The 21,973-nt window shown below is 38.2% G+C and overlaps 1 long non-coding RNA gene across 1 annotated transcript; it reads right to left on the bottom strand.

The window, feature by feature from the left end:
* Window positions 1-1,112: 1,112 nt before the first annotated feature.
* Window positions 1,113-21,520, bottom strand: LOC118916472 (uncharacterized). The gene is made up of 4 exons (XR_008996501.1): window positions 21,174-21,520; window positions 9,340-9,549; window positions 5,893-6,026; window positions 1,113-1,345 (listed from the first exon to the last, which is right to left on the bottom strand). It is a non-coding gene; the product is annotated as an uncharacterized LOC118916472 (long non-coding RNA).
* Between the last annotated feature and the right edge of the window lie 453 nt (window positions 21,521-21,973).

Here is a 21,973-nt window from a genome sequence, read left to right as displayed (position 1 = left end):
AGCCACTTAAGTTACTCAGTAGCTATATGTGCTTAGTGGCTGCATTATGGGGCAGCACTGATATGAAATAAACTTTACTTATCATTAGTGCAGAAAGTATTTTGGACCGTGCTACTATAGAAGTTTCTTCTGCCAGGGTGATGGTACTAATATCAGAAGGGAGCCCTTCTTCCTCTTCTATTCTTTTCATGAAGATTTTTCCCTCCGCCTTCTAGGTTGTCAGGCAAACAACATCCATCACTCAGTCTTCTTTATGGAATAATAACCTAATTGAATAGAGTCAGATAAACCTACTGGACCAAATTTCTCTGTTGAGCAGGAATAATATATTAAATGTTCCTTCGTGCACAGCCGTCATTCTTGGCTCTTGCTTATCTTAAACATTGTGTGTCTGTAAATGACATCCTTTCTTATCTCTTTTTTTCTCTCTCATGTGGTAAACACACTTGGGTGTAGATTTCTTGCTGTGTATGTACTTCCTCCAACCCTCCAACAATTTTCTCTCTGCCCCTCTTAGGACTGGGTAGGTAAATTCTATTCAGAGAAGGGCTAGCATGCCTAGTTTGGGGCACAGATCTGCGCTGCATTAGCCATTCCAGTTTTATCAAGGATCCTAGTGCTTAGAACATAAATAGGATACCTTGTTTCAGTCACCTTGTGTTTATTTCTCAAACTGGTTAGATCCAATGGAGGTGTTTGGGAGATTAGTTAGTATCCTACAGAATTTTCATTTCAATAATAGTTTCCCAAAGCCTACCCCACCAAGTCAATTCTTCTGTCTGAAATTCAAATCTCTCTATAATTTGACTTCACCATAATTATCCAATTTTCTTCAATTCAGTACCTATTGGCTGTATGTCTGTTATACTCTAGTTCCTCTACTTTACACTGAGGTTACAAAGACGATAAGACACGGAATCTTTCATAAAAGCCCTGTGTTAGTCTGATAAAAAGACATATAAATAAATAACATATGATTTGCCAAGTGCCATAGTTGAAAGGTGAACATGAGAGAAATATCAATATGTTCTTCCTGGAGAGAGAGAGAAAGGAAAACAAACACACATCAAATACACACACACACACACACACACACAATTTAATGACTGGTAGGAGTTTGCCAGGTATAAATGTCAGAGGAAGGGCATTCTAAATAAAGGGGACAGTATGAAAAAACAAGGCATAAAGTTTATATTCTTTATTAGACAGTCTTCTGTCCACAAGGCATGTGTATGTTTAAGCTGCTGTGCAAACTTGAGGAAGAAATCAAACAGTGTACTTTTTCGATAAGATCTGAGGATTTTTATATTTTGCAGCTGTAGGGCAGAGCCAGGAAAAATGCTTTCTGTTTAATAAGAGAAAGTACATAGCATATTACAATGGAGGATTAGTTATCACAAGGCTCATAAATTTATTTGCAGAGAGTTGAGTTCATTACCACCATGGTTGGTTAATTCATTTATAGTGAAAAAATTGTTTCCTCCAACAAATATATTATATAGATTATAGCTCTTTATAACATATTTCTGTAGATTATGAAAACAAAGTTTCCCATATGAATATACCCTATGATGAAGAGAACAAAGCTAATTTTCCATACAGAGAAGCATTGTGTGCATTATAGACTTACAGTTTAAAAATTATAGTCCGTGGAAGCCCAATAAACAATAAACAAACAAACAAAATTATTTATGGTTAACAGTTGACTGTCTTAGAATACTTTGATAAACATTAAAAAGAGGAATTGTAGTTAATCATATCAAGAATTAGAGAACATAGAGACATACACTGATTTTCCAAAAGTGCCCTCCATTTTTTTTCTGTGATCGAATGTAATTATCTTATAGTTCTCTCCTCCTTATCTTACTGTGAGGAATGATAAGCAGCAAAGTACTGAATTACTCGTCTCCAGAATTTTCATCAAATATAATTGTAACTTCCATTTTTATGACTTTGATCAGTTAAAGGTACTGGAGCCTTAGGCTTCTGTTTCTTCTTTCTGTATCTTTGTTTCCTTTTAGATAAGACATGGTGGCTGATTGGTTGTTGATTGGATGTTGTGGGGAGGATCTGGTAAGGAAAAGGGAGGAGTTAGGATGATGGTGAGTCTTCTCACCTTGGATTCCCCATAGATGGAGTCTGGGAGAGGGGAATGGTATTGTTTGATGGAGAAGATAATAAAATGTTGAGTTCAGTTTAGGACATGACAAGTTTGAGTTATTGGTGACACAAACAATAACAAAAAATAGAAGTCCATTTTCAAACAAAAATGTATGGACTATTCCAAAGTAGTAATCAGAATGAAGCCTACACCAAGGTCCCTGAGTCCTACCTGTTCTGACGTCTCCTAACCCTGCTCTGGCCCTCTGGAATGGTCCTTGAGTTCTTAAAGAGTTCCACAAAATATACTGAAGAAATCTGAATCTAGTGTAAGACTTGCAGTTCACAGGTGAGGAAACTGAAGTGTAAATAAAGCACCTTGTTAAGGAGGCACCTCAAGTAGGTAATGACTGAGTCATAAGCAGAACTCTGTTCTGGCTGTCTTGTCCATTATGCTGCCTGGAGTATCTTTTCTACAGCTGGATATACAGTATGTTGAAGAAGCAGGCTATAGTGTTGATAAAAAGGGCAGATAAACTTGTTCCTCTGGAAAGTTCTAACAGTTATAATGCAATGGAAGCCCAGTATATGACAGTATATAGCAATGTTATATAAAATATATAAAAATTGTATAATAGCAAATAAGCTATTTTAACAAACTCTTCAACTTAGACACATTTAGGGTCTCAGTTTTTATAAAATATTTATTTTTTATTCGGGAAACAAATAATATCGTTCTGTCCATTGGCTTCAAATCAGATGTTACTGTAGCAGTAACTGGGAATGTAATCTTAGTGGAGGAGGCTTAGTAACTAACTTACCTTGTATACATGACCAAGAAAAAAATAGTGACCTTTCTCTTTCCCATCCTTATCCCCAGCATAATCCTTAAATAAAGTCACCTACACTGAGAAGAAGGTAGAGGATATGCAGAAATACAGTTAGAGTCTGCTTCCATGTTTTAAATAATGCTGGCTTTTTTAAATCAGTATTTTTTTCTGAGAAAAATTTTAAGGAAATGCTATCTTTTTTCATAATTATTTCCCAGGATTTGGGAGGAAAGCACAATCATATTTGTAAAGCACAGTACTGGAAGCAGTTAAAAAATTTTTCTTTAATTGAAGTATAATTGGCATAGGACATTATATTAGTTTTAGTGTACAATGTAATAATTTGATATTTGTAACATTGTGAAATGATTACTACAAAAGTCTAGTTAACATCCATCCCCAGACATAGCTGTTTTTTTTTTCTTGTGATGAGGACTTTTAAGATCTCTCTTAGCAATTTCAAATAGGTAGTACAGTATTATTAATTGTAGTTGCCGTGTTGTACATTATATCCCCCATGACTTATTTATTTTATAACAGGAAGTTTGTATCTTTTGACCCCTTTTACCCATTTTGCTCACTCTCCTGCCACCCCCAACTCTGGCAACCACCAGTCTGTTCTCTGTATCTTTGAGCTTTATTTTTGTTTCGTTTGGTTTTGTTTTTTAGATTTCACATATAAGTGAGATCATACTGTTTTGTCTTTCTCTGACTTATTTCACATAGCATAATGCCCTCAAAATCCATCCATGTTGTCATAGATGGCAAGATTTCATTCTTGTTTTGATAACTGAGTAGTATTCCATTGTGTGTGTGGGTATAAAACACATACTCTTTATTTTTTAATTTTTAAAATTGGAGTATGTACAATAAGACACACAAATCTTAGTCTACTGCTTGATGAATTGTGACATGAATATTCACTCTTGAAAACCATCACCCAATTCAAGATGTCTAACATTCTCACTGCTTTTTACCCCTTCACCTGTCTCATCCATCCCCACCACCCTCCTCTCCTATGGCAACCACCAGTCTGTTTCCTGTGTTTGAGTCTATTTCTGTTTTGGTTTTTTCTTTGTTCATTTTTTTTTTGAGATTTCATGTATAAGTGAAATCATACAGTATTTGTCTTTGTCTTATTTCACTTAGCATAATACCTTCTAGGTCCATCTATGTTGTCACAAATAGCAATATTTCATTCTTTTCTATGGCTGAGTAACATTCCATTGTAAATATATGTACTACATCTTCATCCACTCATCTATTGATGGACACTTAGATTGCTTCCATATCTTAGCTGTTGTAAATAATGTGATAAACATAGGAATGCATATATCTTTTTGAGTTTGTGATTTTGTTTTCTTCAGGTGAATTCCCACATATTCTCTATGCATTCATCCATTGATGGTCACTTAGGTTGTTTCCATATGTTGGCTATTGAAAGTAATGCTGCAGTGACCATGGGGTGTATATATCTTTTCAAATTAGTGTTTTCATATTCTTTGGTTAAATATCCAGAAGTAGAGTTGCTGAAGCATATGGTAGTTCTATTTAAATTTTTTAAGGATCCTCCATACTGTTTTCATAGTGGCTGTACCATTTAACATTCCCATCAACAGTGCAAAAGGGTTACCTTTTTTCCACATTCTTGCCCACACTTGTTTTTTCCTACTCTTTTGATAATAGCCATTCCAACAAGTGTGAGGTGATATATCATTGTGGTTTTGATTTGCATTTCCCTGATATTTAATAACATTGAGTACCTTTGCATTTACCTGTATGTCTGTTCAGATCCTCTGCCCATCATTTAAATCAGTTTGTTTTTTGCTATTGACTTGTATGAGTTCTTTATATATTTTGAATATTATCCCCTTATTAGATAAATCATTTGAAAATATTTTCTCCCATTCAATAGGTTGCCTTTGCATTTTATTGATGATTTCCTTTGGTGTACAGAAGCTTTAGTATGATGATGTCCCACTTGTTTATTTTTGCTTTTGTTGTTTTTGCTTTGTTTCAGATTCAACAAATCATCTCCAAGACTGATATCAAGGAGCTTATGGTCTATGTTTTCTTCTAGAGATCTTACAGTTTCAGGTCTTACAGTCAAGTCCAAGTCCTTTAATCCATTTAGAGTTAATTTTTGTGTATGGAGTAAGAGAGTAGTCATTTCATTCTGCATGTGGCTGTCCACTTTCCCAGAACCATTTTTTGAAGAGACTGTCCTTTCCACACTGTATATTCTTGGTTCCTTTGTTGTAAATTAATTGACCATATTTGGATGAGTTTATTTCTGGGGTTTCTATTCTATTCCACTGATCTGTGTATCTGGTTTTATGCCAGTACCATACCGTTTTGATTGCTATAGCTTTGTAACATAGTTTGAAGTCAGGTAGAGTACTGCCTCTAGCTTTGTTCTTCTTTTTCAAGATTGCTTTGGTTATTTGGGGTCTTTGTGGTTCCATACAAATTTGGGGTCATTTGTCCTATTTCTGTGAAAAATACCATTGGAATTTTGATGAGAATTACCTTGAATCTATAGATTGCTTTTGACAGTAAGGCTATTTGAACAATGTTAATTCTTCCAGTCCATGAAATGAACTATCTCTCCACTTATTTGTGTCTTCTTCAATTTCTTTCATCAATGCCATATAATTTCAGTATACAGGTCTCCCACCTTCTTGGTTAAATTTATTCCTAGGTATTTTATTCTTTTTGATGCATTGTAAATGAGATTGTGTACTTAACATCTCTTTCTGATAGTTTGTTGTTACTGTATAGAAATGCAACAGGTTTTTGTATATTCGTTTTGTATTCTACAACTTTAGCAAATTTGTATGTTATTTCTAACAGTGGCTTAAGGTTTTCTATATATAATGACATATAATATCATGTCATCTGCATATGGTGACAGTTTTATTTCTTCCTTTCCAAATGGGATGCTTTTCTTTTCTTTTCTTACCTGATTGCTGTGGCTAGGAATTCTAATACTGTGTCAAAAAGAAACAGTGAGAGTGGGCATCCTTATCTTGTGCCTGATTTTAGAGAACAGGTTTTCAGCTTTTCACCATGGAGTAATGTTAGCTGTTGGCTTCTCTGAGAAGAAAGTAAGGGACATGCAGAAAATTAGTTATGTTCTACTTTCATGTTTTAAATTATGTAGAATATATTTTATCATTAACTTATAAATTAATGCCAGAAGATAAATGTACATGGGATTAAAATGTTAGTGAAGAGAAGTACAATGATTAAATAATACCAATAATCTGTGTGAGATAGTAAATGTCATTTTGAGCTGCTAAATTTTGGGATGATTTTATGTAGTAATAGAAAACTAATATACTATGTTATAATGTATATACTTATGTTTATGAATATATGTGTATATTTATGCCAGATATATCTCTTTAACCTAAAAGCATTGCTACTTCATACCCTATGCAATCTGCTTTTTTTTTTTTAGGAGTCCTATATTAGTCACTAGAATTTCTTTATGAGAAAATTTCTTTGAGGGAATGGAGGGAGTATTATCTATCTTTTTTATATTGTTTTGTGAGATTGTTATGTATTCTATATATAATTTTTCTGATACATTGAGAGTATTGTCTCCTAATCTGCTTATTTGCAAAGTCAGTTTGCTGTATCATTGTCAAACAAATGTGTGCCATAGTTAGATATCCTGATGCTCTTAATTTTTAAATTTTCTTTAGAGTTTTGAATTTTCATAATTTTCTTAAGAAGCTTTCCTTACTTCCCACAATACAAAACTTCTGTTTTAGCTCTTTTGTTGCTTAATTATTATTAACTTTCTAATCTTCAGTTTCTTCAATTTTAAACTCTATTTCTAATTGTTTTTCTTAAATTTTAAACACATACTTCTATTCTCTTTTATAACTTAAATTGTGTTAATGTATGTATCTTATACCTTACATTTTTATGTATAGGATACTTTAATGAGATAAGACATGTCTTTTAAAATACTTTTACTGCAAAATATAATACAAAAATAGAGCAAAATTATCTGTAGCCAGGTAATAAATCTAGTGGTTATGCAATTGATAGTTATATGTCTTCCAACCAGGTCAAGAAAATTTGACAGTGTCTGTAAAGCTTTGTCTTCTCTTTTTGAAAAGAAAAGTCTGAAGAAAATTTGACAAAATATGAATAATTTAAAAATCTGTATGGTGAGTTTACAGATGTTATGCTTTTTATGTTTGAAATAGCTCATGAAAGTAGCATCAATATAAAACCAGTAATTCTGAAAAGCAGATTCTTTAAACCAGTATTAATAATATTTTCCAGTATTTAAGATAGTTTCTGAATATTCATTTTTAATGGTGAGAAGAAAAAGTTAAAAGGAAAGTTTGTGCAAAAAAACAGGTCCTCCAAACCACTTCTCCCACCGTAAATGAGAAATGATGAACCTAGCTAGTTCTAGACATAACCTAGACTTCTGTCTGAAGTCGTAACTTCTTGCAACAGAGATATTTGATTGTAGGATGCTTAAATTTTTCACCGTGCTTAATTAAGAGAACAATAAGATTTACTAAGAGCAAAATGACTGCAGAATGTCAACTTAGTGTTCACAGATTTTAATTCAGAAAGGAGGATGTAATGCAACAAAAAGTCTTTATTGGGCTATAAACCCTTCCTTTGGGGACAGGTGCAGTGAGTTAATGACCTGTGAGTGTATATGACTAATTAGGGCTTCTTAAAAATACACCAGGGAAGAGATTGCATAGATCTCTCGAGTCATGGGAAGAGCCCAGAAAGTTAGGGGAAAAGCAGAGAAAATAACTGGAAGTGAAAATGTGTGTGGCTAATTGAAACTAGTCATCTACAGTATGTGTGGGGTTGTCTTTTGTACATACATAGATCAGAATATTTTGAACCAGGGATTCCTGGTTTCAATGTGCCTCACATTAACTGAAGTTTTTTAGTGAATAGTGTTGTGATAACATAACACTTGGTGGGAAGTGGTCCCCCAACTTGAGAGGGCAACAGAATCACCTGGAGGGTGTGTTGAAACAGATCCCTTCTCCCTCCTTTGTGTTTCTGATACAGGGGGTCTGAGGTGGGGAGTGGGAATTTGCTTTTCTAAGTTCCCAGAAAACCATACTGGGTTTGGGATGCCAGAGTAGATGCTCTCACTGTCCACTCAGATCCTCTTTCCCAGCTGGTGCATCTCTCGCCCTGTTGTTAACAGCATAAACAGACTGACTTCTCCAGAACATTGCCCTTGGCTGTTGGAGCTGATTTCAGAGATGCCTGGAAGTGTCCAGCCTCCTCCCCAGTGCCTCCAGCAGTCAGCGATTGACTGATAGGGGCAGACCAAGCTTGGTCCCTTACCTTAAGAGAGAGCAACTCTGCCATGCAATCTGCAGCCCACCTGGGGCCAAGGCTGCTTCCCCTTCCCTATCCTATTTCCCTCACTCTTTTGCAGTTTATCCATAAAAAATACACCCTAAATAAATCTTTGATGCCTAACTCCATCATTGTTTCTGCTTCTAGGGATCTCTGTCCTAAGATAGTTGACAAAACACAGACTTTCATTTCTAGGGCTGCTCTGACAGTGTATCTGCTTTGGAGCTTCGTAGGTTCAGATAAGAGCTGCTCTCTGGGATCTGTTCTCTGCTTAGTTGTTGCTTCTCTGTCATTAAATATTTAATACTTTAAAAGAGTATTTGTGGACTTGATGTGTGCAGGACTGTTTTGTTCAAAACACATTTTGAGGAAAAATTAGCTGCTTTGTCCAATTTTAAACATTTTTAGTTCTGACTGAAAACAGGAAGAAAATATGAAGCTGATCAAGCCAAATTTTAGCCACTAAAAAAGTTAATAAGGTAAAGTGAACAAATCTTGAAAATCATGCAGGGAAGAGATGTGTGTGTACTTATAATGGAAATGACAAGGGGGATCAAATTTATGGGAGGAGGTGGGGATGCTCAGTTGGAAATGCATTTGCCGCCAGCTGTGTTGTGACTGACCCCTAACTGGCCTTAGCTCTCAGTTGTCAGTCTGTGCTGCTGTGCCAGGCCTTCTCCCTAGGCCAGCTGTCTCCAGCCACAGGTGGGGTGATGCTGAAAGAACTTTCCTGACTTCAAGTTGAAAAGGGAATTGGGGCTATTGCATCTGGCAACCTGTACCCCCCAACCCACCCATCCCCAACTCAGCACTGTTTCTCCATTTTTTCACTGGGGACAGTTGAGTTTTATGTCAAAAAATTGTGTGGTGACAGAGTATTGACTTGATGGCTGATCCATAGTTTACATCTTGGTTCTACCCTGCAGCTGGTCAAAGGCAAGTTATGTTTGCTCTGATGACCTGAGTTTCTTCTTCTTTTAAATGAGATAATTGGAAAAGCCTGTAGCATGTTTCTAGGCCCATGCTAAGTGCTCACTTTCCTTACTGTTTGAGAAATTTGATCCCATCCCATTCCTTCCTTACCTGGGAAGTAAGTGCGCTGTCAGGTGTCCTTCTCACTGGGGTGTCTAGATTGCCGATTCTAGGAGTCTGCATTCTTTTATCCCTTTGATTTTAAGGGAGTTGGCTTGCACATCATGTGTGCAACCACGGGGAAGAATGTGGCCACACAGATTATCAGTGGCTCAGCAGTTTTCTGATGAAAGATGAGAGAGGCAAATGCAAAGTATGATTAACCCTGGGACTGTGAACAAAATGACGCAACCAGATTTTAAAAGCCCAAACAAACAAAAAACAAACACACTCTCTCAAGAACTTGTACATGAAACAGTGATAATGTTTCCAAATGCAAATGAAATAGAAACCAGTCATTTCACTCCACATTCAGTTAATTTCATTCCTTAATCTGTAGCTCTTTTATCAACAGACTTTTTTTTCTTTTTAAAAAGAGCCCCACATCCTTTTGATCTCCCTGGCAACAGTGGTTTTGACATGTTTTTCTGGCAAATGATGATACAGACACGGTTGGCATTTTGATTAGACTGGCAAATCAGAGCTAACAGAAGTTAGGGAGCAGTTCTCTCATCTGCTTTAACACATAGTAAAAAGCCATAGAATCAACTCTCACAAATGTCAGTTTTGGGGGTAGAAGAAGTGAGAGTACCCTTTTGGACTTCATGCATTGCCATCCATGTTTTCCCTTTAGGTATTTAGTCTGAAATACAAAATAAACCATAAATTCAATCCTCTTTTCAGCTTTCCATCAGGACAGAAAGGGATCCTACCTAGCAGTAGAGCAACAGAAACAGAAAAACCTTCATACTCTCCATTAATCTGTATATTGAATTCTAAGAAGCCCTAACTCTAGAGGTATAAAATAAATCAGAAGAAATTAATCAGCACATTCTATTGCAATTAGAATTAAGTGCAGTGTTCCAGGTAAGGGAATTCAATACAGCAATGTGTATTGAATTAGGTATTTAGAGACACAGTGAAATGAATAAAACCTTTTGCTTGGTCTTAATCTAGTGAGGGAGACAGATACACATGGGTGGGGAAGTTGGGGTTCCTTATGCCCAGGATCCTCACTGAACTTAAACCACCTGATGATGTAACTGACCTGTTGCTGGGCTACTGCTTCCACATCCTTAGGCAATGAGCTATTATTACACTACATAAAGGGCTCGGCCCATTGCTCTGGGCGGAGGCAGAGACGCTAGTGCTCGACCTACCACCGGAGAACAAGCCGGGCAATAAACCCTTTCACCCCAAAGAACATTTTGCTGTCAATTTCTTTGGCCACATTGAATCCATAGCCAACTTGCCCGGGGCTGAAACCCATTGGCAAGACAACTGTAAACTCTTATGTCCATAATATCTGAGGCATAGTAACGTGGACTATTTTACTTTACTTTTCCCATCAAGTCCACTATCTGTTCATAAAGTCCATTTGGATGGGCGATTAAGAGTTCCTTGTCTCTCTTTGGCTTCCTTCCCTCTTTCATCCGATGATCTTGTCCATATTTTTACCCATTGTGATCAAAATGATGTAACCAGATTTAAAAAGCCCAAACAAACAAAAAACAAACACCCTGTCTCAAGAACTTGTAAATGAAACACCAGTAATGTTTTCAAATGCAGAAGAAATATAAACCAATATTTCCTCCTGTTGGTTTTCCAGATTGGAATTTTCCAGATTGATTCTAATTACAATTGTTTTCCTCTGAAAGGAGCTAGGGCTGTGGGCTCCAAACTCTGCCAAGGTGCCCCGGGACACAGCAATAAATATACCGTCGCCATGGATGTTTTGTTTTTCAGGAAAACAGCTCAACCTCTGTTGGACACCATGTGAACTACAGTTTTAACGTCAAGTACTACATTGCTTTTAATGAAGTCTTGTCTTAGCAAAGCTGGGTTTTTGGTGGTTGATATGATGAAGCCAGTACCCTTGAAAACTGCTGTGCGATAGGAAATCAGGGTGGTGATGTACAGTCTAATTCCAAGGTTTAAGTTGTGTGGTGCCCAGCAGGCACACATATCCCATTAGTTAAGTGATTGTTGTATTTTAATAATAAAATAAAAATATAATTTCCTTTCAATTCATGCATAGTATTTTTCAAGCTGTTCTAAGTTGTTAGGCCTAAAGTACTTATTAAGGGTTTGGATTTAATAACTTTACAAATGGGACTATTAGGTATTTATTTTGGCCTTGGTTAACATTTAAAGTGTCTTGGATTGAGAAAGTCTTGGAGAACTCTGAGCTGGTGGGAAGGTAACATGTTCATTCAGTTCCACATAAAGGATGTAAAACCTTTACATGGTCCTCCATCTATAAGAAAAAAGAAGCGTTCTCTCTGTAATATTAAACACACTTTATCTGGGTATAACTTTGATATGTTTCCAGAATTAGATGCTGTTTTGCTTTCCTCCATACACCCAAAGACCCCTTTTGTGAGAAGAGAGATGAATGTCAGCAGGTCTGGGGGAAGAATAGGAAGGAAAGAAAGGGATTAGAGGAGAAGAAAACTCTACCTTGTCATCCATAGATGTAATTTTCAGTGCTAATGTGAAGCTCAAAAACATTATAATGGGAAATCGAGAAGATGCATGAAAATAAGTAGCCAAATGTTTTGTTTCTTCTCTCCCTTCTGTAGATGCACTGCTTAGATTTTAGAGCACATAATGCTGAACTCTAGTATTTTGGAGTTGGAAGCAAACTCAGAGATGCTCTAATATTGACTTTTAGAACTTTCTCATTTTATGGAAGAGAGAACAGATCTAGGGAGGAAAAGTGATTTGTGAAAGGTCCACCCACAATGTTAGGTCTGAGACTAGACCTGCATTTGGGGAGGCCCCACTGACCTTTCTGTCTGTTTCTCAAGCATATCCTCATATGCCATTGGGACATGGCTGCTGGTGAGGGCAGCAGCCTATTGCTTTGTGTGCTTGGGATAGTGCCATTACTAGATAAAGTCTCACGGAAAGAGGAAAATACACAAAAACCCAAATCTGACCACCATGTCTTGCTCAGTCACATATTCATCCCTCAGAAAGGTTGAAAGGGTCCTTAACATCCAGTCTTTGCATCTAGTTTGCTGCTCTTCACACACCGTGCAGCACTTATGAAGTGGTACTGTAAATATGTCCTGATGTTGTTTTCTAAGGTCATGCTTTGACAGTAATGGTGTTATCAAACAGATTATTTATTTTTGGTCTCCCATTTTCACCCAGTGTTTTAAGATGAAGATTCCTATTAAAAATTTAAAAATTTGAAAGGTACACAGGAATCATAGGTGATTGTTTTTTGTTGAAGTATATATGTTCATGGCGCTTTTCCCATATAACGGGACAATGACTGTATGAGATACAGTATTTGAAATTTCCCTCTCTGTATACCAAATCCTTTTGGAAATGACATGCTATGAGCAATTCTACATCACCCACTTGCACAACATGAAGCAGAAAGACCAGAAGGAATTAATTCTCCAAACGTGCTGGGGGTATGAATTCCCAGGGCACCTGCAAATACTTGAGCAGAATATAAGTAAAGAAGTACTTCTTCCCAGAGATTTGGTATGCCTGTAACTTCTAATATAGATTCTACAAGCTGGAGAAGAGTTTTTTTTCCTTCACCAGGTATAAGGTAAAGAAGGTAAAGAGGAAATTTTGATATGGGAGAGGAGATGATGAAGAAGAAAAAAAGGATGATCCTGGAGAAAGATGCTTGGTGGTTTCAGAAAATGGATTTTACAGCATGATTTGCTAGGGATGGGAAACATGGCATCGTGTAGCAGAGAGGCAGGGTGCAGAGCTCTGCAGTCCTGGCCCACATGTTTATTGTGTACGAGGAATGCCTGAGGCTTAACAGACCATGGGTGACATGGTGCACTGCTGTAAACTTTTGTTGTTTTTAACTGATTATGAACACAAATTCACAGAATTAGCATTTCTTACCAGCATGGATAGGTGGTAAATCCCATCCATGAGATGTTGAAGGGAGAGACCATCATGTCACAGAACTACATTATGTCTTTAAAGTGACTTCCCTTGGGAAAAAGAGTATCTTGTTTGTTTGCACTAAGCTGGTCTCTACTGGATGTGCGTGCAGGTGATTCATGTGTGAAGGCTCTAAATGGGTCACATTGTGGTGACTATATTTTCAAGTGGTTCTGTACCTACTTTTGGCTTCAGTAGTTGCCTTTTTGGGATACAAGGTGACTGTTTCTCCAGGAACTTCTACGTTTTGATATTTTTAGGTTATTAATTATGTCAGTGTCATTCAGCTTCCACACACATATACATGCACTCATAGGATTTTGAGTCTTTGTTCTTATACTACTTCTGAGTATTCTAGATCTGCAGCCACCTTGTGACCATGAGGGTCAGGTGACAAGAAACACAGAGAAGCAGATTTAGCATTGAGCTGTTGAGCAAATCCATGAATTACTTAATCTTAGACTTCTTGTTATTTAAGAAATGTGAAACACTATTTGATTAAGTCACCATCAATCAGATATTCCATTACTTGCAGCCAAAACAAGTAATTCCTGTTTCAATTCCATACTTGAAAGTATCAGAATATTTTGAAGTAGCAGATACCACAGTCTCTGTGATCTTGGTTATCTCATCATTAAAAATGGAGATAAAAATGCATTTCCTAGAGAATTGTTGAGATAATATATGTGGAAAAATACCTAACCTGCTGCCTGTAGCATAGTAGGGGCTCAGTGTTCTGGCCTGGTTCTTCTAGTGCTAGCATACTTGCTCAGATTGTTTAACTGTCTGTGTATGAATTTACTGCTCTCTTGAATAAGGATAATAATTCCATCTTTACTTTTTTCCTTAACTTTGCTCATAGAATCTATTATGCTAATGCATTAAGTTTTTAAAATTGTTTTATTACTTTTCCCTATACTTAGAGACTTCTGGGACATAAATTAGTTACTAAATGTTCCATCAATTTTTCTGGGCCTGTAGAACACGATAAATTATTTGCTACAGTGCCATATACAATTAAATACAATGCTATGAGAAAATTTATATAAAATGACTTGGGACCATGGGATTATATTATTCAAGAACATTTATGACTAAAAGAGAACTTAGAACCATTTGGAATACCTCCCCATATAGAGATGAGAAAACAGATCTGGGGGCTAAGTGACTTCCAAAATCAAATAGTTAATAGGGACACGTTAAGGTCATTCTGGAAAAAATATTTCAGAATGAAGAACATCCAGACAAGGAAATTTTATAAAGCTCTGAAAAGGACTATGAGCTATTTGCTCTGAGGATTTTTGTTTTAAAATAACTCATTCCATGCTATTTGAATATCTTAAAGAAAAGGCATGATGGTGTTTTATCAATTCAATTAGTGAATTTAGATAAAATTTAATGGGCAAATACACAAAAGATCACAGGCATTTTTCTGTAAGAAATCTAACCCTCTAGTTTTCTGTTTAAAAACTTTTTTATTATGGGAACATTCTCTTATAGAAATATAGAACAACTGTATAATATACTCTGTCAGCAAAATTTTTAATGCTATGTCATGGAGTCAACATTGTTGATACCACGGAATTGCATAAAACAGGATTTGTCTTAGGCAAATATTTCCTTGATGGAAAATTGGGTCAAAGATTTGACCAAATGAGAATATGGGTCTTTAATTCTGTGACTGAACTCATATATGCTGTCATACTTGGAATATAAACTCAGAAATTGCCAATGATATTCCATATCGGCATCTCTAAATGTTGCATTTACCTTTGCCTGGGATTGTGTATGTGGATATAAAACAAACATTCCAGGGAAGTTCAGGTACAAGTTTAGGAACTGGACAGCCACCTAAGAACCACATGCTCTTGGAAAACCCCTGGATTTTACAGTAAATTGTGTCCACGTGTGCGGTGCTCATGGTTGAATATGGCATGTCTAGTCAGTTTTGTCAAGTCAGCCAGCCTGAGTGTTTTCTTGGGTGGACCTTCAGAGTGATCTGGATTGCAAGGCTATACATCTTATGCCCTTCCCTCTCTGAAACTAAAATTGGTTTTTGCAAATCTTGTCCTTTCCATAAGCTTGTATTTTTACCAGAGGACCATGAATAGCCTGCAAACCCCACATGTGGAATGATCCTCCAACAGCTTGTTAAACTTTCATGAGCTCATCTGTTGTGTTTTGCTAACAACTCCCCAGCCTTCTCCCCCTGCAACTTCTACTTACACACAACTCATCCAGTACTTAAAGAATTTTTAGAGAAGGGAGATGACTTCAACTAGGAGCTGAGCCAAATACCACAGCTGGCCCACACACATTGCTGCGTCTCCAGCCATTGGCTCAGGGAGGTCACAGCCACATGTTTGCAAATTAAATTTAGGTCCCTTATCAAAGAAGCAGGCTCACATCATGGGCCATAACTTCTTCATTGTGCATATTCAGTGCTGTTCACAGAAAAGCAAAGCCTATGGGTTTTTAGACTCAGAGGTTTATTTGTCTGAGGCTCAAAGGCTCAAAAAGATCTCTCTCTTAAGGCAGGAATAAACCCACCCAGTATCTCTACAGTGTTTTTTGTTGATGGTAACTCTTTCTCATAATGACTGGTGTATTGAGTAACTTTGAATGTGGTATTTGTATTTCTGGGAATAAAGAAGGAATGGTCAATGTCACCATAACCTCTTAAACTATTTCTCTCTTCCAGTGAGGGATGAACAGACTAGATATTTTGCCCCATTTAAATTGACCAAGATTGACTTTCCATTTCTGTCTTATTTGAATAATGAATTTTATGTTTCAAGGCCACATTTATAAACATTACCTCCTTTTATCATCACACCTCCAGGCATTACCATTTTCCTGTCATTTGGTGGGAAACTAAGTCTTGGAGAGCAGTGCATTTTCTTGCTCACGGTCTCACATTAAAGAGCAAAAATGAGGACTGTTATTTTGGATAAGAAACAAGGCTTTATTCTGGAAAGTAGCTGACTTCACGAGACTGTGTTCATCTTTCAGAGGCAGTTTCAGTGTTACTGAAATAATAACTTGGGCAGTTGTTGTATCTGCTAGTTGTGAAGTTCTGTAAGGCAGCCCTCCTGAAGGAGGCATCATTTGCTCTGATGCAGAAGTCCAGACATTTGCCCAGCTGGCTCTACCCTGTGCTGGGACTGATACTTGGATTTCTTAGCTCTTTGTCCCACGCTCTTCCCCTCTATCCAGTGTTTCAGTGATATCTTTGTTCATGTGGAAAGAATGGTGTGAGATGTGCCCTTTCTAGTAGAAGCTTCCTACAAATGAGGTGATATGGAAGCTACAAAAAAAGGAAGAAAGTAATTGATCCTGAAGCTGCAAAATCCAAGCAAAATTCCTAACCTCAAGTAAGTGGCTCAAATATGGGTTGGATTGATCCATCGATCTGTCTGTATAAAAGGGAATGGTGTATGGGTGTGTGTGTGTCACAACCTGTGCAATTCTATAATTGTTCTAGAACAGGATCTGAGGAGGAAGGACTTTACCTAGTCAACGAATGAGAGCAGTTGTCTACATGGTAAGAAGAGCATGAGCTATGGATTCCAGTTTTGTTTTTGGGCTTCTGACTGAAGCTCTGCCACAGTGACCTGTGTTACATTGATCAAGCTGATGTCCTCTAAGTTCATTTGTTCATCCATAAAATAGGGATAAGGGAATTCATCTTGTAGGTTCTTGGGAATATTAAATAAGATGCTGAATGTAAAAAACTTAGCCAAGTGCCTGGCATTCAGTAATATTAACACTCTTAAGAGTAACCAAAACGAATAAGAACTTGAAAGGCTGTGTGGGTTACTGGAAAGATAATTATTCAAGAGGCCAAAGGACTTGAACTTGTGTGATAATTCAGCTTTTAGCAGAGGTATTTTGTTGTCATGGCTTTGCATTAAGCTGTGGGGAGAAAATGGCCCTTCTCCGAGATTCCTTTCAGTTCTGAGCATTCAGCTATTCTTTTGATTGTGTCTGTTTGGGGTGCTGTGGATAGGATAAGTGGAAATTGAGGTACCCTCCTTCCCACTACGTCAACCCTGGTGCCATCTGAGATATTGTTGATCTGTGACTGATTTAAACTCCTTGAAGCCACCAAATTTATCCTGTGTCCTCTTAAGGGAATTTAAAAACTTCTGCCAGTTCTAATTTTTGTTTATGGTTTTGACAGCACTGTGGGACTTGTGCACAGGTGGTTTCTGAGGCTTGGGAAGTGTGACTGATGGTTGGTGACAGTGAGTGACAAGTGCCTAGGACATTTGCATTGGTACACCCTCTTTCCTTGTTGAGTTTGTATGACAAGTGGAGGAATTAGAACCAACAGTAATCCCAGTTGCTAAATTCAGTGATCTTCTCATAGCACTTATCTTTCTTGATCTCAAACATTACATCTTATTTTGATTACTGCCATTTGGGGAGGTGGTAGTCATGGCATCCTTCAGTGTGTGTGTTTTAGGTCAGGCTCACCAGAAGCAAACTTGGAAATGAGACTGCAGCCACATGTGGTTTACCGACGGAGTGTTCCCAAGAGAGACTGGCAAGCCAGTAGGGGAGGCAAGGTGGGGAAGGAACACGTGAAGCATGGGTTCACACTCAGGTGAAGTCTCAATGTTAGCCTGAAGGTACAGCAGACTGTCACAGTTTGTCCCCACATGGCAAGAGGGAGTTGGGTTTTCATAGTCCCGCCCCTGGCAGTCATTGCCTGTGGGCTGCTCTGGGGGGTGCGGTGGGGTGGGGGCACGAGCATCTAGATGCTTCCAGTTTTCTGAGCACATGGAGGAAGCAGCTCCAGTGGCCATGGGTCAGTCCTCTGAAGAGCATCAAAGGTGCAGCTGTGTGTAACTGGGATTGGAGGAAATCTGGGCAGAGCACCGAGTGCCCACTGGTTTGTGGTACTGTGCTCTTCTCCTTCTGTACCTCCTTTATATGGTTTTGTTTTTCTATTTTAAACATGTCCATGATTATATCAGAATGAGGCTGGGGATTTCTAAATCTTTGTCTCCAGACTTGGCCTCTTACTAAAATTTATAATTCCTTTTACATTAAAAGTTGGCCCCGTATCAACATGTCTCTCCTGGCTAAGGATCGCCTCGGGAGGGGGAGGTGGTGCGCGTGTGTCCTGTGGCTTCTTGAGCCCTTGCTTGATCGTGGCTCCTCAGGTGGCCTGTGTCCACGGCCGCCCACCCAGCTGTGGGCCACTCCTCACCTTGGGGACGGCGTCTTCCTGGCTGGGACACTGCAGACAGATAGACGCAGGCTGGGCCACACAGGGTGGGCCACATGTCTCTAGGCATCATCTCAGCTTGCCTCTACACACACCACATTAAGTTTGAAGCTTTACAAAGGGTTGGGAAAAAATCAGGAGTTTTATAATATAGGAAAGACGTTAAGATTGCATATTATATACAACTTCTTTCATAATTAAGGATAAAACAACCTGAGTATATGTTGACAGATGAATGGATAAAGAAAATGTGGTATAACACACACACACACACACAAATATTATTCAGCCACAAAAAGAGGAAATCCTGCCATTTGTGACAACATGGACAAATACTGTATGGTATCAACTATATGTGAAATCTAAAAAAAACAAACTCATAAAGACAGAGAACAGATTGGTGTTTTCCAGAGGTGGGGGGCTGGGTGTGAGGTGGGTGAAATGGGTGGAGGGGAGCAAAGGAGCAGACCTCCAGTTATAAGATATGTAAGTCCTGGGGATGTAATATACAGCATGGTGACTAGAGTTAATGGTACTGTATTGTATATTTGGAAGTAGCTAAGAGAATAGGTCTTAAAAGTTTTCATTGTAAGACAAAGTTATAGCTATGTGAGATGATCAAGTGTTAACTTACTGTGGTAATCATTTCACAATGATGCATATACATATATCAACAAATCATTGTTATTCACCCCAAATTAATGTAATATTATATGTCAGTGATTCTCAATATAACTGGAAAAAAAGAGAAAAAAAGTCCCCCAAGAATTCAACCATTCCTAAGAGCTGTCCTCATGAAACCCATTCCTAAACCTGCTCCTTTGTCTGCATGTCCTTGTCATTTTTCTGGGAAATTCTTCTTTAAACCCCCAAGGTGCAAATCTTGTCTCTTTTTGGGAAACCTTGTATTCTATCCATGGGAACTTTGTCCCATCTTTATTTGGTTCCATCTTCTTACACCATCAGCTTCTCTGTGGGATGCACTGTTGCCCAATAATACATTTCCTAAGTGTGAGTTTTCAGATCTGGCCTAACACTTAACTGTAGTATGAGGGGAAATGGCAATAATCAGGAAAGGCATGAGCAGGGTGATCCTGTATTGACTCTGCCCGTCCCAGGCTGTGGAAGGGCCTAAGGTGAGAGGAAACTTCACCTCCTGTTCCCCTGGGACTCCTTTGGCGGTGTGAGTTGCAAGTATGCCATTTTATTTTTCTAGGTGTAGCATATAACTGTTGGAAAACACATGCTCATGCACACACCACCCAGGTTTTAAGAAGAAAGATTAATTCTCAGATGTGATAAGGTTCAAACTCATAAGGAAGAATATTTTCAACTTTGTGAACCGCCCTGTAATTTGTTAGACTGTTTCTTCCCACATGGCAGTAATTTATGTTTTTATAGAGAGAATTGTGGTTCCTTTTAATTCACTTTTAGCCCTTACACCTTACCTTTGAACTTTGTGGCCTAGGAGCAGAGGCTGACTATCTGTTCAACAAATTTATTTCCTCATCCATGAGGGATTATTTTTATATTTCCAACCCTCTCTTACAGTTGTGGCCATGTGAATGAATTCTAGCCTAAGAAACATGGGCAAAAGTGATTGAAACCATTTTAAGCCTTGCATGAAACTCTCCTTTCTCTCTCTTTTTCCCCAACTGCCAGCTGGATGTCAATGCTAACATGACCTTGGAAGCCATGTGTTAAAGGTGAAAGAATTCTGTTATCCTGAGTCCCTAAATAATTACATGGAGTCCCCACTTCCCCTGCCAGTGGCAGCTAGCCCCAGATGAATGAAAAATAAATTCTGTGGTATTAGGCTTTGAGCAATTTTATGTTAACGGCAGCTAGTATTGCCCTCACACTTGCCTTTACTTGAAATAAGCAAGTCCCACTTTTTGGACCATGTACTTCTTAAAGGCTTCTTCAGTAATCACACAACACCTGACTGCTTATAAGGCCTGATTAAGGTCTTAGTCAAACCACTGTGGTGTCTGGGTGTTTGTGTGTGTTGGGGTGAGGGTGTGGTAAGGAGGGGAGGTCATTTTGTTGTTAAAGCTGAAAGGAAAGGAGCGACACACAGCAGCAATTCACCGGAGAATTCCGCTTTATTAGGGAAAGGTGCTGGGTTATATAGGAAGGGGCATGGGGTGATTGTGGTGTTACTTCTACGGGGCTGGTGGCTATTGGCTAGGTGCTGGGATTAGGGGGCGAGGGGTGATTGGGGTTCAGATGGCGCCGGCGGGAACTGAGGACCCGGAAGAGAAGCAGGAGGTTCGCCATCTTATGGGTGGGGGCCCTTCAATAGCTACACATTTTCGTGACAGGTATCTCTGATGAACACCGGCCATGGTCAAATCTGAAGTCCTTTTATTTCTCTACAAACATGTTCTTGTTTATCTCAATAACTGTCTTTGCCTTTACAGTCACTCAGATCAGCTTCCTCCTTCCATTTGCAAACTCTCATCTACTTAGTCAAAGAGTCCTTTTGAGTTTGTATTTTTTAACATTCCTCATTCCTCATATTTATCCCTTATTTTCCTCCCAGTTCTACCCCCACAATTGTAGATCAGACCTCTGTCATTTCTTACCTTATTATTGCCCCCAGTCTCGTAACTCCTCGGCTTCCTCCAAACTGTTCCACATCGTACTGCCAGATTGATCTTTTTAAACCTCTATTCTGATTACATCATTCCTCTGTTCAGAACCTTCATGATTCTCCATTGCCAGCCAAGGCATTCATATTCCTTTGCAAGGCATTTGAGGCACTCCACGACCTGATCCCAACCCAGATTTCCAGCCTTTATCACCCACTGCTTTCTTTTACGTAACTTGTACTCCAGCCAAACGGGGCTGCTTACCGTTTCTTAAGAATGCACTAGTTCCTGCCTCTGTACCTTTTGCTCTCTTTAAATGATTTCTTTCAGCTAATAATTTCCTCTGTGTCCATTGTTGCCTGGCAAAATCTGCCCTCCTTGAAATCTTTTCTGATCCGCTCAGCAAGAAGGAATGCCATGCCTCCCTTTTGGCACTTGGGACATTTTCCTTTGAATTGTAGAGGCAGTGAGTTGTAGCAGATTTGGTGTCAGATACCTTAGGTTTGATCTGGGTTCTGCCTTTTATTATCTGTGTGTGATTTTGGTGCAAATCACTTAGTCTCTCTTAGCCTCAATTTTCTCTCACATTAAATACGAATGAGCACTTCTATGTAACTCACAGGGTTATTTTGAATATCAAATGGGAAGATATATCTATAAGTTTTAAAATCTAAGTTTATATTTTGATCTCCTTAACTACATATCAGATTTCCATATATAGGAACTATGTTTCATTAATTTTTGTGTTGGGTTTGTATGTATCAGGTACTCAATAGATATCTGTTGAATTAATA

The sequence above is a fragment of the Manis pentadactyla genome, chromosome 3, assembly GCF_030020395.1.
Source record: "Manis pentadactyla isolate mManPen7 chromosome 3, mManPen7.hap1, whole genome shotgun sequence".
Taxonomy (NCBI): Eukaryota; Metazoa; Chordata; class Mammalia; order Pholidota; family Manidae; genus Manis; species Manis pentadactyla.
Note: the sequence above shows the minus strand (reverse complement) of the source record. Positions and strands in the feature narration are given on the sequence as shown.